We start from the raw sequence: 19,873 nt of genomic DNA, 5'->3' as shown, positions 1-19,873 counted from the left end.
GTTTGTTTGTTTGTTTGTTCATAGGTTTTTTGTTTGTTTTTCTTGAAGTGCTTATACACTGACAAATTTTAGGAGATGAGAGAGCAGCGAGGATGAACACTGAAAGACAAATCAAATAAAGAACTGTGTGGTCTGTTAGGGGAATGCAAGAGCAGAGAACACTGCTAAAACCAAAGTGCAATAAGTGAGAGGGGTTTTTATGCTAAATTAAACTTTAATTACAAGGATTGCACCAGGAGCTCAGAACTTATTTCTTCAGTTAAAAAGCATGCAAACATCTTTGTGTGAATCTAAGGAGCAGACTGACCAAATTTTTAAAAGTTCTCATGAAAGTGACACAAATGGACAGAAATGGGAATAAATGAATAAATGGGGAAGCAATATTTCTATCCATTGCCACAATAATTTAGATTGAAAAGGACACACCATTGAAAGTGGAAGAGTGATAAAAGCATATCACTAGACCACTAAGTTTGCCTTGCACTTTGTTTTAAAAGCTAGGGATCATCAGTCTGAGTGTTCTGAAAGCTTCTCCATTCATCAGGACTCAAAAAAGCAGTTCCTACATTTTGTTATGAGTCAAGCCAACAAAATGTTTTTAATGGGCTTTCAGGCTTGATTTTGGAATTATCGTAGTGTCACTTATGGAAAAACTAGAAGAAATAATAGCATCTGTCTTGAATATAGCCATCTCAGCCCCATTACACCATAGCAATGCCATTAAAAGCAAACTGGTTTTCCTGTCTTCTCTGCCTATTAAATTATCTTCCCAAGTGATAGCATTCTTACCAGGAAAATTTGCCAAGCACGTCTAAAGAATGATTAACTGTTCATATATTACTTCAGTTTCTCCATTTATTGCAGTTTCTGATTTCCTTTCATTTATGTCTTGAACATCACATCTGAAAAGTAGTTTGTTGCCCCCATTTGATAAAATATACCCTTTGTATCTGAAGAAAACTAGTGTTCAGCTTACATCTAGGTTAGTATAAGATAGTTGGGAGCTTATGGATTAGCCACTCTAAATTTAAAGAAATTCATCTTTTCAAGAAACTGTGGTATGTGAAGTATGTTGCTGGACTTGGGGTTGGGGTTTTGGTGTTAGGGTTTATTTTAAACATCATCCTTCAACCTTTCCCAAAGGAAGCATATGAAGTAACCCATGTAAACTGCAAGTGTGCCCACAGGGCAATTAATGTCAGCTGTCACTGAAGAAAATGTTCAAGTGTGCAATGGGGTACACCATTTAGCATGGAAGGGAAAACTCTGAATCTTCCATATCATTTTAGGGACCAAATATGACATGGTGCTGAAAAACAAAGTATTGTTCTGTTGAATTGAGTATTGTTCTCTGCAGCTCATCCTTCATCACTCAAACTCACTTGAACTAGTGGACTTTGGTAGCTAAACTACCAGAAAGGCATAGCTTCAGCAGGACACCAGACTGAGATTATTCCTGAAATCTGAGGTCAGTCTGTTGTAGCTACATGGCTGCTGAACCTCACTGACTCAAATCAATTTCCTGACATGGTGGAGTATAAACCATCTTTCTCTTTGCTGCTCACTAGAGCCTCACAGTAGATATCTCTGTGACTGAAGAATAGGCACTCGCTGGATAACAAGGGACGACAGAGAACAGAGAAAGGGACCTGAAAAAGCAGAGACAGCTGCTTTTGTAAAGGAAAACAAGGGAGCACCTGCAAACCCCTGCATCATGGCATATGTCATTGTCTTGAGCAAGAGCAAGGAGTAAACTGTCCTCTGCACTCACCCAGGAGTAATCCTGACTCGTTTAGGAGACACGGTGCATCCAAGCTGTTACTTGGCTTTTGGTAGAAGTAATCACTTTGCTTTTGCTTGTTCTATAGCAATTCAATATCTCGTTATCAACCTTCTTGACTGTCAAGAAAATAAGTCAAAAATCTGAGTCCTATACCATTTGCTCATTCTTTGTAGGACTAAAAATGCAAGTAAAATATCCATTCTGTTTTAAAAACCTTGTCCCTCACTCTCCTGACCATAAAAAGAAAAAAGAGAAAAAAAACCCAAAATTTTAATTGTACCCAATATGAAATATATTCAATTCTATCTGGAGACCTGTGGGGGAATCAAGAAAACCTTATGTTCTGAATACTTACTCAGTGATTTCCTGTACAACTCCACAAAATATCCAAAACCTTATTATGGACTTTTATCTTTAGATGGACAGTTACAGGAAACCAAAACTCCACTTCCTTCTAGGGTTATTTGGGAACCTAATGTGTATCTCATATGTTTTGAATCTGATGGAAATGCTATGCAAATGCATAAAGCTGTTTTCTTACCAAAATGTCTTTGCAATGGCTAAGATGGAGTTAAACAAGAAATATGTCTGGGCAGCTTTATTGGGTCACTGGTTGAAATGATTATTCTTTGATCTATGCTACAGCTGCTCTTTAAATTATGCTTCTTCTCCAACAGCTCATGTAAAGCTTTTTCTCACTGTTCACTTTCTCATTTTAAAATACCAGTTTATATAGCTTTTCCAGTTTATAAGTAAAGGGATGGTAAATGGTGCCTAATAATTTCTAGATGTATTTATGATTCACCAGCCCAAAAAGACAGCTGTGCAAATAACAGATACCTGCCTTGTGAAAGAAATACCAGGGTAATTTCATAATCTTTGAACCAGAAGTTTTCAGATACCAGTCAATTTGTATCACTCAGTTTTGCATCCCTGATCCATTCAGTTGTCCAGAGAAGAAACTTTTCACCCAGAAGTGCTGAGGTGCAATCAGGACGAAATGTCTTGTCATAGCACGCAGTAAATGTGATTGTGGTCACTCTATTGCTTTATGAATGAAGAGGAGTAGCTTTTGTTATCATGTATACAATCACATGATTTCTTTTTGCACAGGTTTATCATAAACATCAGATATTATAATTATTATAATATTATATTTCTCCACATATTTCTTGACTATTTGACACTACCTGACTGTGTGAAGCTCTAGCTATTCCTTTCCATTATGCCCAAAGTGTCCCATTCCTTCAGTTCAGTCATCTACTGGTGCGCTCAAAAGGAATTGAGCTACCAAACAGACCTAGCCTAGATGTCTGTTATAGAAGAGATTAAATTGACAAAAAGTTCTGAATATTGTCTTTTTTTTTTTTTCTTTTTGTAAGATACTTAGAATAACGAATTTACTTCTAGCTGCCATTATTTGCCTTTGTACATACTACTGCCATTCAACTATAATTGTTTTATTAAGTGGAAAAGCTTTAGTAACCTAAAAACCTTTCATTAGTATTCATTCTAAGCTAAATAATAAGCTTCCTATGGGGGACACTTTTCTCCTGTAAAATAACCAGGTATACCCAATTGAATCAGTAGCAATCAGCTGGAGACAAAATTAAGGTATTTATCTACATCATAAAAAGCAAGCAAATAGGGTTTGGGTACAAGAAGAATTCTCAATGTATTCGTTAAGTATTGGTTTAGCTTTTTTGCTTAACCAAGAATTTATGAATTCTATAGCTTGAGCTTTGTTTTCTGCTCTGAATTGTTAGCCCATTTTTAGCTATACTGCAGCCATTTTCACTATTCATGTGGAAGCACTCAGGGTGTTTCAGCACAACTGCTTGAAAACACAACAAATTAGATTCCAGAAGAGAATGAAACTTTAAAATCTAGAAAATTAGTGGTTTATAGGCAAGTAGGAAATGGATATTATCATAAACATTTTGTATTCTACTTTTCACTTGCTGGCATCTCTAGGACACAGCATCCTGAATTATTCCACTCTAGAGACAGAAAGATTTGGCCTGTCCCATGAGCATATTAATATTTTCCAAACTGTTTCTGCCCTGAAAAGTGAAAAAAAGTCTTAAACATAACCACCCTTCATACATGGGAAAATGTGTATTTGCTTGAACTTATTAAAACAAGGTTTTGTTACTTCTTTCTTTCAATCCACAATATAAATTGATTAACTTTGAACCAAAAATTTCCTTATATTAAAAACTGCTCCTTATTGATACAAAACAAAACTAATTAAACCCTTTTAGTGAGATATTTTTGCAATTTCCAAACTTGCTATAATTTTTTAAAGGCAACATCTGTAAAGAATGATCGTTTCAGCAGTCAGTTTTGATTATGACAACTGCAGCTTTTTCTAATAAATATTTAATTGAAAAATTCCTGACCATACCCCTACTAGATTGATGTGGGAGTTGGCTAGAAGTTGGCACTGTGCAAAAGAAATATAATATTTGTGTAACATAAGGAAGAAAAGAAAGCTGGGGAGTGAGGGCATAAAAATTAAGGTGATGTTTTCTCAGGTAAATTCTTCCCCAGAAAAATCTCGTAGGGAGCAGAAAGCATTACTGATTTTGTTTGCTGTGACTGCAAGGGGAAGTAGCATGGCCAAACTGGGATTGCTTAATGCCCAGGCTATTTCCCTGCCCTGGAAAGCATACCTCTACAGGACCTAGTATATCAACACGCATAGTCTCTTTTTGATGAAAAAAAAAGATTAAAATCTAGATTTTCCTTTACTCCATGAAATAGCCTTTGTGACAGCGATGCCCAGCAAAAAGTTTATGCTTTGCTAATTGCAGGGCTACAGAAAACTCTGTGCCTGAACAGAGTTGCAGAGCATCCTGTTCCTCTTGAAATACCTTAATAGAATAATTACCTTCCCAATTACAAATTAGCCCTGCTTATAAAGCATCCTCCCATTTTTAGGCTGAATTTTCAAGGAAAAAAAAAAAAAAAAAAGGGTTTTTCTTTGCTGTCATTGCACCTCCCACCAGAGTGATTACTGCTGCCTGAGCAGAGGTGGGGGGAAGTGCACTGCCACAGACAGCAGTGGTACTTGCAGCAGGAGCTGTACCTGTGGAGGTGGAAAAGGTGCCATCATAAGAACAGTATCAAAAGAGTTGGGTACATGTAGGAAATTCCTGCATTCCTAGGAAAAGGAAATGAGATGCTGGTGACATTTCAAACATTTTTATTCCTCCAAATCAAATCCTCTAATTTTTTCTTTTTCTTCTTTGTTCTTCTAGAGTACAGCAAGAGAATAGTGATTACAGTCTCCCTGTGCAATTCCATCTTCTTAGCCACAAACATTTTGGGGGCAGATATAATTAATCTTTTTCTTGTGCACTTGAGAATGCCTTGGGATATTCTCCAAGTCTCATCTTCAGCAGACACCTTTGTTCCCCACGGGGAATTTATTCACTGCCTTAAATCACTCATTTTGAACATCCTAATCGATATGTTTCAAGAGAGCTTGAATAAATTATGCTGGGAATCTCTGGTGAATAATTCTTCATCCAAAAGGAAACAAACTCTCTTTGAGAAGGTGTGCATCATGTGTAATTCCAGAGGAGAACTGAAAAAAATCACAGAGATACCTGGAAACCTGGTTCACTACAGCAGCTGCTCTACAGTGTGAATTTTAGGCAATTAAAAAAAAAAAAAAAAAAAAAAAAAAAAAAAAAAAAAAAAAAAAAAAAAAAAAAAAGATAGAAGATAGTCGGGGGTTTTGTGCAATGGCAGAGGTTGTTCTTTCAACCCTAACAGCAAAAGTAGTCTCATTTGCATAGGCCTTGCTGACAATAAAGCCCTGGATGCACCAAGAGTATAATAGATCACTTTCTCAGCCTCAATAAGTAATGAAACAAAATTTGCAGTCTTGAACTGCTGAGAGATGTGGGTGGGGACAAAGAGGGGATCATCAGAAGTGCAGAAGTGGCTGGCATTCCTGCCCAGTGCAAGAACGCCCAGGCTCACCACACCTCTGCAGAGGAAGAACACCCATAATAGACTCAACAGAGTAGTTGCATTTTCCACTAAACAGGAAGATAAGAATTTGGTCTTTTGTCACTAGAATGTCACTTGATTAATACAAATAATAGTTTTAATACAGGCAATTAAAATAATGAGTGATGAGAATAGCAAAGGACCCACTCCAGTAAAATTATTCTTCTGGATTAATTTGAATTTGAAAAGAACACAAAGCTGATTGAAGTGAAATGGACATTTTGAGCATATTTTCTGGCTCTATAACATAAATTAACTTGCACAAAAATTAGAATTTCAATCCAACAGTTATCTGCCTTACTTAAATATTTGTGTTCATTTCAGATAATTGAAATAACTCTGCAAAACTTCTGACCTTCAATTATAACAACTCCACTCAAAGTATTTCAGGCATTACTTGCAGAATAGCACCTTTCTATTGCACCAAGATCTTCTCTACCCACCGTTTCCTATGAGGCACTTCCAGTAATGGGACTACAGTGATACATTGTGGGGTTTAGACAGTGAGGGAAAAGCAGTGCATCAGAGGAGACAAATCTAGCAAATGCTCCCAGCATTCGGGAAATTGATGAATCATGGCATCAGTGGCAGAAGCAGTCTAATGCTGAACTGAACAAATCTGAGAGGGGGCAGGGAGAGGCGAGAATTGCCCCAACCAGAAACTTAGAACTTAACTAGCAAAATCCTTCCACAACTTCCACACCACTGGAAACCTTTAGTGTTGCAAAAATTCTGTTTTTCAGCAGTCACAGGGAAACTTTGATTTCTCCTGGGCAGAACAACATTACATGTTGTTCAGTAATTTGCAGCAAGACACAACTTGCCGTTGGCTTCTGCAGAATCTTTTGTATTTTTTGAGCTACATAACTCAAATATCTCTCAAGAAGTTTGCCTAATATCTGCTATGGGCAGCAACACTTAATTTGAGTCCTTTTTTCTGGGAAAAATGTGCAGTCATAGTTGTGAATATTACTGAGTAATTCAAAAGCATTTCAGAATAGAGCAGGTTATTTTGAAGTTTTGTTTATGGATAAATAAATCACAAGTAAGATACCTGGTGAGTTCACAAGAACCTGAGCAAGAGTGTCCAGCAATGTCATCTAAGTAATTTTTCATAAGCCATTTTTTGGTTCAACTGAATTAGCTTTCCTGTCAGAGCACATGCTACTAATGGAGTACACAACTTCCAGGTTCTCATCATTTTCATTAACTAGATTCAGATTGTCTATACCGATTAATCAGCCTGAAAAGAACTGCCTGCAGCATGCCATTAACCACTTCCTGCTTGTGATTGAAAGCATTGTCTTGACATGGGAGGGAAGGGTGGCAAATGTATTTACATAAAAATAGAAAAAAAAATTCCCTGATGTTGTCAGATTCCTGCAGTAAGAATTGCTTGTGGACTTGTCTCAGCCCATTCTGAGGGACCTTATTCCCGCAGTTTCCTCTATAGAACAGCATCCTTCTGTGGGCTGGAAGCAGGAATGGAGCCACATGATGGATTTGGAGGAGGGAGGACACAGAGGGACCTCTCAAGAGATGTTGACCTCAGCCAGGCACCAGTCCAGAGATGACAAAGCAGTAATGGAAACTGTCACCCCATCCTTAGGGGAATAAATGAGCAGGTCATTCTCCACTGAGAGCTGGAAGTCTGGAAATGGGAAAGGCTAGTAGAGAAGTTTTAGATATTCTTTTATTTTGACAGGAGTCAGTAATATTTGAAAAGGAAGGTGGGCACGAGCATTATGTTTCCAAAAGTAGATGGTAGAAAAGAATCTGTTGGGTTTTGTTATTTCTAACAACCCAAGCAGAGGTGTCTAATGACCCATGGTATGCTCAAACAGGGAGCAAGGCACAAAAATGAGCCCCAGAAACAACCAATTTTATAAGATAGTACATGCAAGTAAAAATGGAGTTAAGTACTGGCCCAGATTTCAAAGGTAATTTGGGGAAGGTGAATTTAGATACAAAACCCACTAGGACTGCAATTTGAGACAAACCCCTTGGATAACTGAAAGATCCGTAGTTGACTATTACCAATATGTTGAATAGGCAAAGGAAGGGGCTCTGCCTGAAGTTTTGAATGATAAACAGGACTTTGATTTCTGAATGCCATTCTACTTCAGGTCTATTTCCAAATGCATTTTATTTATGTCCTTATTTTCCACAATGTCAAAGTTCACCATGGGCAGCACCCCACAAACAACATGAGTACGCCTGACCGGACTGGAAAAACCAAAGGAACTGTGTTGGATTTTGCCCTTAGGATGACTCTGCAAATTTTAGGAAATGCAATGAGCAGAAGAATGCTTTGTTACAGTGCAACACAGTCCTGAAATAAATGGATTATCAACTGCAGATATATGGAGTGCTCAGTTATCCAAGGTTGTTGAATGCTGATGCACAGTTAGTGCTGAACATATTTCAGAGAGAAGAGCAGTAGATAGTAACAAGTCACCATAAAAAGAGTTATCCAGGTGACTTTTCCCCCACAAGAGGACAGCTAAATAACAAACAAAAGAGGTAACTAAAGCCTGCAGTATTGCTGGGGGAAGTATTCCTGTTAGGGCCTATATCTGCTTTTTCTTTTCTTTTTGTCCACGAGCTGTGCTCCCTTCAGAAGAGGCTTCAGGTGGCCTCCAGTGGAATGGCAGTCCAGAAATCTCTGCCCCCACGTGCTCTGTGGGTGTCACACGTGCCTACCATATCAGCCCCACTTGTTCCACATCTGTGAGCTCCTCTCTACAGCACAGGGCAATTCTTCTCCATCAGTTGTCTCCAAGCATAACTGAGTAGTAGTTCCACTGGGATTTTTTTATTCTCCTTGTGAGTAATGTGGAATGAAGCCACTCCAAGAGATGTGTATTAGAACTAGCAAGGACTGGCAGAGTGGCATTAGGTATTCTGACCTGTGTCAAGTGTGCTGGGAAGAAATGCTGAGTTTTGCTGTGTCAGTTGTGCATTCACTGAATGTACTAAAACTTTGCAAGAGGCATGAGTCAAATATAAAATATATCAAGGAAGAACAAATTCATTTGAGAGCTCTTGAAACAAAGCAGTGGTCTCTTTTCTGAGAAATATTGTGTTTTAATGTCCCTCTCTGAAGCCTCTTACTTGTCATTCTTGTTCTTACTTGTCATTGCACTTAGTTGCACACCATTCAGATATCAACAAGGAAAGACATAAAGTAGAACTCCGAGGCTGCACAGCTGTGTTAAATGTTCATCTTTTGTCTCAAAGGATAGGGATTTATTTAGCTATAGCAAATGTAATGCTTTATGCTTCGTGAAAAGCTGCAATGTCAGAGGAATCTCTGCTCCACATCCTGAAACCTTAGAAACCACTACTATGAAACAACTTTATGTCTAATTCTTAAAACACAAATAGCTTTGCAGTAAATAAAATTATTTTCCTGCAGTTTTCTGTGATTTATGTAACTTTTAGGTTCTTTTTCTAAAATCTTTTATACCTAAGGTTTTAGAGTATCGTCAGAGATTTCACCTTCTTCAGACTGAAAGCCTCATCTTCACTTTGCTTTAATTTAGAGAATTTTTAAGAGCTGATTCAATACAAAAAGTGCTACAATAATATGGATGTTTTTAAAATCCTATCATACAGAATATGTTGTATTTTTCATAAGAGGAAAGCTATGTCTTGGTCCATAACAAGATCTGCTTGCTACAGTGCTGTAATTTCCAGTTTGGTCACTCAACAAAAGCTTCATTATTCTTCTATTGTAAATGGTTTTGGAAGAAAATATACAAGAAATCACTATGGTAGAGATTTTAAAGCAACTGATTCCATATTGCATATAAATATGGAGCATACACTACCTTTTGCCTCAAAAGAATTAGCGAAGGAAAATTAAAACAGAAGATAAGAATTTTAACCTGAAATGAGAGCTAGATGAGGCTCTTCAGATGGAAAACTTTAAATTTTTATGTCTTATGTGACTAAAAAAAGTCTAAAGAAACATTTTTTTTCCCAATTGTTGCCTTTTTAATAAAGAGGCTTAGGTTGTTTCTAATATTAAGCTTCCTCCTTAGCCTGCTGCAAAGCTTGGTAGCTTCAACCGTATTTTCTCATCTTATTGCATAGCTTGTTTCTCCTCCCCAAAGCACGTGATGAAACTGCACAACTGACAGGACTGAATCTAGCCTAAATACTCCTGACGTAGGGAAATAAAACCACAGGGGGGTCTAGCTCTGCAAAACTCAGTGTAGCTGGGCTAGAGAGTGAGCACTGGTCTCCTTCCACACCCTTTTCCAGCAACAGCCTTCCTTCTTTGCCTCCAAAACTGAAGGGACCTCCTGGGTCACAGCTGTGGCTGGAAAAAATAGAAATATGTTATTCAGTGGTGGGCTAGCCAGAGCTCAAAGCTTTTCACCATTTATCTCCTTTCTGACTTTTCATGTTGGTTTCCCAACAGATGATCCTTGCTGTGTCTGCCTCTCTCTCTCTCCACTTATTTCTTGTATGTCATTCAATTTTGACCAAATGACAGGTCACGCTTTCAAAGACAGTCTCAAAGGCAGAAGATTAAGCTAAGTGCCTGGAAAAAAATCAACCAACCAAGTAAAGAAGCGGGGTTCTAAGAGAATCACAGCTGAATATCAGGAGAGAGCAAATTGTGGGGAAGGTGGAGTTGCAGACAGCTGGACGGGCCAGGTCTGCCATGCCCATAGTTCTTTCTAATCCATTTAATGCTGTGCTTAAACATGCAATCAACAGGCTTTTCAGAGCCTCTCTTGCACAGTTCTTTCAAATTAAAACATTACCTTGACCCCTTATCATTGTAGACATATTTTTTTCTAAAATTCAGGAAAATCCTCAGTATATTTCACTGGCGAAATGATATATTTCTCTTTCTGCAAAGCTCTGTATTTTTTGTTGTTGTTGTTCTTTATGTTATGAAATATTGGGTAAAAGGATGCCTCTGAACTTCCCTTGTGAAATCTGTCATCTGTGTAGCAGTAAACAAGGACATCAGGCTGTACTGCCAGTGAGCAGAGCTTTTATGGGAGGGCTGCTGGACCAGGCATTCACATCAAGCTCCACTCAGTCACGTGACAGCAGTGTTTCAGGAGGTCATCTCTTCTGATCTTCAAAAACCTATTTTTTTTAAGTTAAGTCAATTCACTCTATCTCATTGCATAGTCTGGTGGAAGCGCTACGGTAATGCCTTGCTGTGCAGTAACGTAGGTAATGATTGCAGTCGGTGCCAATGCTCAGCATAAGAGCAGAGAGCCTGTAAATGTATGGATATGACTATGGAAGTGAAACTTTCCTGAAAAATTTACATGTTTCCCAAGATTTCGAATGTTTTAAGTTTTCACAGCAGGTTTTCAGTCCCTTCTGGTTTAGCAGATTTTTTTTTTTTTTTTACATTTGTATAATAAAAAGATTATGAAAAATCATAGACTTCATATTATGAGGGAGTAGTTTTAAGTTTCAACCTTTAAACTTTATAAAAACAAAGCATTAAAAGTAGATCTTTTATATAAAACTAATTTGTAATTTGCTTATAAATGGTATTCAGAAGGTTTTCTGTGTTTGGATGTATTTTGCTCTTTTCCTGGTCATCAAATAATTTGCAATTCTTTTTCTCTTCTTAAGCTTTGAAAAAATGTGGTAGGATCACAGCCTTCCCTAGGCACCTACTGCTTCAAGTAAACATCATAGAAAGGAAAGGGAGAACAAATTAAATTCTGGAATATCACTAACTAATGTTTGTCCTCCAAAGTAAAATGTCCTTTCTGAGAAGGAAAAATGATGCATTCTTACTATCATTTTTTTATTTAGCATTTACAGAAATTATAGAAAAAATAACTCACATGTTTGGTGGGGTAAAAAAAGAGAAAAAGTAAGAAATAAAAACTCCTATATTGTTTTGTAATATTAAGTTTTCCATACAGCAATAACTGTCAGATTCTGCGGGAAGATGTAATTTTTCTTTACTGTTGGTGAATATGAAAATACATGCACAGCTTGCTATAAAAAATTTGTTTACTAGGATGGTTGGCATTTTGTATTTTCAAACTGACACATTAAAAAATGACCATGGGAGAGAAAAGAGAGGAGAAGAAATAATTGGGTTTGTTGTTTCTCTGAACCTCCATACATCCCCTCCAACACACAAACATGCTAAATAGTTTTCCACTGTAGTTTCAGAGCATCTTAATCTCTCTGCCTCAGTGTAGTACTTTGGAAATTTCTGTGAACTGAGAGACACCACTTAGACTGGTAGGTATTTTAGGTGTTATTTAGACATTATATATTACTAGTCTTTTTGCTTCACACTTGCACCACTCCTCTGTGTTTAGGGCAGGGAGACTGTGCTGCGAGTGTTCACCAGTAAATAGCTCTGAACCCATTCTTCCAGGCACACTAACAAAGAAGACACAGGCAGCTGAGGCAGATGCTCAAGTGATGAGGTACACCAAGGAGGCTGCAGCTTTCTGCACAGGAATCCTTCCAGCAAGAGAAGGGATAAAATGAGGACATGAGAAAGTAAACCTGCTTTCTCTCACTGAAAAGCCAGTAAGTTCTCAAATGCTCTTATAATGGCAAGGAGATTTAACCTGGGAGTCTGCTTTTGTTTTTTTCTCCACAAATCTGTTTTTTACTTTCTGTGCTTCCTAGTGAGTTGTAGTGAGTCTTGCTGCAGCAGCATTAGACACACATCTGCCTTGCTCTGCAGGTTATCAGTTTCACAGCAGAACTGGCAGACACCTTAGCCAGGTAAACAACATGACCTCAGAAAAGGGAAGGAGGCCATGGGAAAGGAACTGAGCTAGGACACTGGTACAAATTGGGAGGAGGCAGATAGTCCCATGAAAGCCTGTCACTCTGCCATTGGCTGAGTGCATCCTGTACCACTGCCCTGGGTTGTTCCAGGTGAGTACAAATCAAAGCTTGAAGAGCACAGTGCCATAATTTTTAAAAACCCTGTGGTGGTTTTTTTTGCTGTCAGAGAACCTTTGATGCAAACAGCTTCAGGGCCTAGACCGGTGGCTTCCACCACACAGAGATGTGCCAGGCTTGGGGCATGGTTTGTCTTTTCCATGAGATCTAGGTAGAAATTTTATACATTTAACCACAGCAAGGTTGTTGCTGAAATTTTTACTTTGTTGACATATAAATATCGTTCAAGAGACACAGTAGCTGAAAGCCGTGTGCCTGTTCTATATATTAAAAAAGCCTCCCATTAAAAGTTTGGCTTTTCAAGCCATATAGTTTGTGTTGTCCCAGACATCCACTCTAATTTCTTGCTCTAAAATGGTTCTAACCCAAGATATAGTCAGGTAAATTCATGGGTTTTTTTCTTCCATCCTTATTTTTTCATCGTCTTCCTGTTTTCCTACTCTAGTCAGCTGCCCTCTTTTTTTAATGCAGGTTTCTCTGGTAACTTGCAGAATAGCAGAAAGAGCCCCTGATAGCTCCTCCCAGTGACTGTCCTATGCTGGTGGCTGTGATCAGTCTCCCAGCTCTCTCTGCACTGGTGAAGCCCCAGCCATGTCCCAAAACCAGCTGTAAGGGACACAGAGCCTGGGGAAGAGAGAGCACCAATTAGAGTATGTAGCAAAGCCTTCATAAAGTATGTGTCCACAGCACTCACTCCAGCACATCCATACATCCATGAACCTTTCTGCTACTAAAGAAAAGGGCCACAGTCTTTTTATAAGTGGGAAATCCTTGCATGTGATAGACCATGAAGGATGTGATGCTTGCTATCAGCAGATGGAAAAATGGGTGTTGCTATATGCAACATGCAGGTAAACAAAGCAGCATTCCACACAGAACAAGCAAGTATGGTGAAAGATTCAGAGAGTAGAAATACAGGATTTCACACAATAAAAAATCACCTTCTCCAAACATGGTAACAACAGCTGGTTCTAATAGCGTGTGCCAGCATGGTGAAAAAGAGCATGTCCCTTGCACAGAGTAGAGCTGGTCTCCTCTCACTTCCTCACAGCAGCAAGCATCAGCCTAGTCTATAAAAGCACAAGTGCCAGGATCTTAACAGAAGTAGCACAGCTTGTGGGAGAGAAGTGGAGGTTCAGGTGGGTACTCACCAGCTTGGCCACTCTCTGCCAAGGGCAAGTATTTCTTTAGTTCTATGGTCATGAAGTTCATAGAAACTGTAATGTGAGCAGAACATGGCACCTAGACAAGCCCTGCCCCTGCCTTTCATGCTGGATCAGCCTATCTGAATGTAGCGCTTGCATTCATCTTCTCTCACTGTCTCAAGCCATCAGAAAGACTTTAAGACTTGATGCCACCTTCTGCTCCTCCCCCTCTGTTGTACCCTATTAACCAAATACGTTCATTCCACTATAATTATCTCTTAATTTTGTTTGTACTTATTATTGTATTTTATTTTTTTCCTTTGAGGGTGGCTGAGGAAAAGAGGGCTGGAACACGTCAGAAGGTATCTCAGTAGTCAGTCCGTGTAACTAAAATCAGACCAAATATTGAATCATTTCGAAAAGCCTATAGTCAGGAAGACTTTTTGAAGATCCTTCTGTTCAAATTTGAGACTTGCATTTTGAAAAGGAAATTGAAAAAACAAAGGGCCTTTGAAGTAGAGGGCACAAGTCTTCACCTTACAGTGAAAATGTGGATTCTGTCATTTCAGAGACCAGAACAATGTACAATGTGGTTTTCAGAAAAGCTCTTCTCACATTAAAACAATTTTCCTAATCCTTTCCCTTGTCTTTCAGCCCTTAGTAGCACGTGGGCTGTAAACAAAAGTTACGTGCACTTATTTGATTAAAAGCTGCCATTTCTGAAGATAAAAATTTTCCAGAATGTTCTTATCTGCAGAAAAAATAGTTCATTAACAAGAAGCCTTGTTAGACACTTGGATCACAACGTAATCTGTTTAGCCTATATTGCCCACAAATTCTTGTGCTATGCCTATGACTTTTTTCTTAAATTTCTGAAATTTGTGCAGAGTCTTTGCAGTTCACATAACCCTCAAATGACAGCCGGCTTTTTATACAGTGAAAAGGCTTTGAGTACAGGAAAACTTATTTAGAAATTACAATGCTAATGCATAAAAAAAAGCTCTCTGGGTTCTCAAGTGTCTTCTTAGTGTCCTCTTTATGCAGAATGTCAGAGACTTTAACAGAACACTTCTTTTCAGCAATATGTCAAGGTCTGTATTTCCCAACTGTAAGGAAATTATCTTCTCAGCTTTCTAAAGTGTACTGGCTTCATGTGTGCAAGTCAATGGAAGCCATGCTAGCTATAATGAATAGCTACATAGAGGTCATGTAAACAGGATTCTTAGATGTTTTTCAAACACATATGGGTAAAAACAATACACTTAAAAATAAATAAAAGGTTTCCTGATGAGTTTTACATTTTGCTTTTAATAAAATGTTCCTGAAGACTGTAAAGTGCTCTTAATCATAATTTTATCACAACTTCTAGAAACCACATGGAGCCATTTCAAACTTTTCAATAATGCATTACGGTCAGGTTTAATGTTTTGTTACAGAACAGGAATGTCTGATTCAGAAGCACAAATGTGTATCTACTTGATGATGTGAAGATTTAAGCAAGGCTTCTTCAAGATACCCAGTTCACCATAACATAATAAAAAGAAATCTCAGACATCCTTTATGAGTACAGAAGGTGTCTGGTAAAGCCATAAAAAGAATATTACTGTACAAAAGACAAGGATTTCATAGTCTTCAGTCAAATTGCACAGTTTCAATTTAAATGAACATTTGCATAGGAATGTTCTACCCTAAATAAAACATTTAATGTCTGAACACTTTCTGCCAGTTTTCCACTAGATCTTATTTTCTTTTTTTCCTATCCCATAACAGACAAAATGTCCACTTTATGACCTTCTCAGAGTTTGCTGTGAAAGGCTTTAGAGAGTCCTACATCTCCAGGTCAAAGGACCTGACAGGAGAAATATATCTGTATGGCAGTAGTAGATCACGTGTCTTGAATTTTTTTCTTTTTTTTTTTTTTGAGTTTCAGTAAGTAATAGAAGGGCAAGATATTTTCCTGTAGCCATTCAAGTTCTCAGTTCTCCAAAAGCAAAAGCCAGTAGGTGCAATAACCTATTCTCTGAGCCAACAGGTATTCAAAACCTGTGATGTGAAAAGTTCAAGACAACTCCATTACCCTTCTTCTGGTAGATTTCTTGTTTTCTGTTACTTTGTATGAATTTATTTGTGAAGTACTGAATGACTTTCAGGATTTAAGAGCAAAACGAGAAGGTGCCCATGTCGAGATTTCTCTTGTGCAGAGTGAGTACTATGAATGCCATTGCTGTATGGTGGCTGATAAGTGGTCAGCAGCACTCAAATGGGTGCCTATGGTTCTGCTGTCTTGATCTTGCTGCTCACTCAGCATTCCAAGGGGTGCATGGAAATCTTTGTAGCTCAGAGACATCTGGTGAAATCTTGTGGTCTGTCTTCATTTAGCTTGTGGTACCTTTAAAACACTCCTCCAAATGAATGAAGACAGCACAAATAAAAAAATCGATGTTGTGTTAAGTCTGTCTTTGCATTGCAAGTGCAGCACATGCATCAGTGGCATTATTTAACTGGCAGCTGTATCCAGACTGTTGCATGGTTCTGTTACTCTAGAATGTCTATTCTTAAAAAACCTGTGGATTTAAAACAGCATATTACACTGGATTTAAAACAAATAGCACATTGAAGGTTATTAGATTTGTCACATTGCAGCATTCCCTGAGGGTTTGTGCTTAATGTTTAAAGTTAAAAAGTGTTCTATACATCAAAAATTGTCTGACTGCTGAAAAACCCTGAGAATTTGAAAAAAAAAAATGCAACAGTATTTCAGGGCTATCTTTGTCACTCTCCTGCTGACTATTTTAGGAAACTAAAACCCAAGCAAGCAATCAAAATCTTGTAAAAGCTATGCGATTATCCCCAAACAATAATTTTAAAAATTCAAGGAACTGTTCTAATAAACATTGAGATTTTCCAAATATATGGAATATATATTAAAATGGTAGTTTGGAGTCTTGAGTCCCCAGGATTCAAAGCTTTCCTCAGTCTTCATTTTGGTTCTTATAGTGAAGCCTGGATGAGGTCTTAAATGGATATTGTCTACCTTAATACTTGGGTTTTAAAGGCTTTCACAATCCCTAAACTTAAAAATAATCCTTGTTAGGAATCAAGTGGATGCCAGTAAAGACAGTGAAAACAAGTGCGGTTAAGAGATTGGTAGAGTCGCATCTGGGTCTGAAATACACTGGTATAAGGTTAAAATTTATAAAAACTACACAGTTGAAGTTTTGGCCCTTTATTTTCAAAGTCAAAAGAAGTAAAGCAGTGCAGGAGAACTGAAGTGATAGATCACAAAAAAGATATTTTAAGGGCTAAGTTTCTTGCCTGCAGAGTAAATCACCCTCTATATCCTTAAGTCATTGTCTGCACCTTTCTTTTGCAAGATGATCTTTCTTGCCTATTGCAAAGTTTGAAAAAGGACAGATTGCTTTAGCTGATTCTGCACCAATTCTGTCCCAAAATCTTAGCCACTATGTGTCCTACCTTCAACAAAGACAAAATGCCTCTGTATAAAATGGTGTGTGTTTATCCTTACCCTTATATGATTTCTCTCTTTCAAAGTAGCTGTTAGATAATGGTTCCAGAAGATAGAATAGGAACTCTTCTCAGTCCCCTGTGGAGTTTCAAGATTTTTCTCTGATTTCATAGCAAGGAGTTTCTTCAGGGAATTCCTTCACAGTGCTAAGAGTGGGCAGAAATTATTACAGGGGGGTCATGTGCAAGGGGAGGCTCCAAACAAACGAAGAGGGCCAGATAGGACAGTGCCAAAAGTTCAGAAAATTGCAGTACTGTATGACAGCCTTTTGAGGCCAGGGAAAAAAATAATTAAAAATCTCTTCATCAGAAGAGAGATATCAAGTTAAATGATTGAAATTATGCAGCCTGTGTTTTTTGCCATGTCCAACACCTTGGGAATCTCTGGGAAAAACACTTTAAAACCTATCTAAAACTTAGCACAAATCCTACAGGAGGTGGAGAATCAAGGAAGTGCAACAATTCAGAAATTGCCTTTTTTCATTTTTTAGAGGTACTCTTTAGAGGTACTCTACCTCTGTAGAATTTGAAAGGACTGCAGTCTGCATTCAATAGAGCTTCCCAGGTATAAATATAATAAACCAAATAATTCTTCCATAAGTTATTTCTTTTGAGCAGTCTTCCCAAGACAGTGCTCTGTGCACAAGGGGATTTCTGTAATAATTACTCCTGGGAACCCAGTGGAATAAGTGGTAATTACACTATCTCAACACAGAAATAGATCCTTGTGCCATTGCTTCCAGAACTAATAGGAAACCTTAGTCCAAATTTCTAAGGGTTTTTTAGTATTCGTAATCTTCCAGCACTGCAAGGTTGAAGATAACACATAGGGTTGCACAGACTTTCCTGCTCTGCAGCTTATAAGAGTCACCTGTCTCATAACTGGTATAATAAACACTTGCTATACCCTTAGGTCCCTTTCCTCATCTACAGAGTAAGGCCAGCAGATGTTCTGCAAAATTAAGTCCTCCATGATTATGGGATTGCTCAAAGGGCTGTACTACCAACCCACCCCCAAGAGAGTGAGTCAGTCAAGCAAGCTCAAATACTATTCCTGTTTCCTATCAGTACAAATGGAAATCATAACACAGTTAGTAAACTGTGCCACCAAATGGAGGCAAAGAACCAGATGCAAAACTAGCAGAGAAATTAATACCTGTGATGTGATGTGATGTGATGTGATGTGATGTGATGTGATGTGATGTGATGGTCTGAGACATCATTATGTAGTGTACCAACGAGAAAAAACATTCCATTGGACAAAAGGCCCACCTTCATCACCCAGTACTTTTGCCAAGCTGGAAGGTCTCAGGAACAATAAAAATGGTGAAAAAGCTAAAAGGCAAATTGAGATCTTTGAGACAGTGTGTACTATTTCTACTATTATTCTAGAAGGTCTACTCAGAATCAGTCCACAACATTCTAGTCCTTCACAATTATGTACTAACTTTCACACTTGAGGAAAATTGTTCATCTCAGCAGACTGACTGACTTGGTGAATTGAAGATTCTATATTTCTTTTTTATGCCTTGGACCAAGGCACCAAATATAAACCTTCTGTCTACTCAGTCTCTAAATATAGTCAAGAATTAAGATATTCCTGCTTCTGCATCCTAAATAATCTAATGGAATCAATTACTGTTTTGCGTAGATGGCATCTGGTATTTGCAAATAAAACTTGAAACATGAAATCCAACTAAAATAAGCATGAAACTTAAGTTTCCACCCATCCAACTACATCCTCAGTAAATGTATTAGTTTTGCATCAGAGGATGGTTTTTTCATATTTCTTATAGACTTCAGCTTAAAGCTCTCTGAGAGAAAGTAACACAAACAGAAGAACAGGGCAGATGACTTTGACTTCAGCTACTAGTTAAGCCGGTGAACACTTATGTATTCACTGAGAACATTGTCCTATTGCTTGGAGTTTTAGCCTCATGCTTTTATTGAGCAGAGGAGCAGTTCATGCCAAGAAAAATCACTCTCTTTGTACCATGAGACACAGCAGGCTCTGAGTGAACACCAGTCAGCCATGGAAAGGAGAGAATCTGAAATGGATTAAGTACAACTTTTTCTCACTGTGCCAGTAAGATCTTTGCCCATTATTTTGGAAGATAAGGATAGTCCCACTGTATATTATCTCTGTTTACAACCGATTTCAAAATATAGCCCATTGCAGCACTTTGCTGGCTTTGCAATTATTGCTTTATTGTGCTAGAGCCAGAAACTCCTTGGATGTACATACAGGATTTGGGAATGTTGCTCACTCTTTCTTGCTCTCTTGCTTCCTTAGGAAAAAAATTCTTCACTGTGAGAGGAAAAAAAATTCTTTACTGTGAGACTGGTGAGACACTGGAAAAGGTTGCAAAGAGAAGTTCTGGATGTCCCATCCCTGGCAGTGTTCAAGGCCAGGTTGGATGGGGCATTGAGCAGCCTGGTCTAGTGGAAGGTGTCCCTGCTTATAGCAGGGAGA

The sequence above is a fragment of the Sylvia atricapilla genome, chromosome 3 (genome assembly GCF_009819655.1).
Source record: "Sylvia atricapilla isolate bSylAtr1 chromosome 3, bSylAtr1.pri, whole genome shotgun sequence".
Classification (NCBI taxonomy): Eukaryota; Metazoa; Chordata; class Aves; order Passeriformes; family Sylviidae; genus Sylvia; species Sylvia atricapilla.
This window is presented reverse-complemented; position numbering follows the sequence as displayed.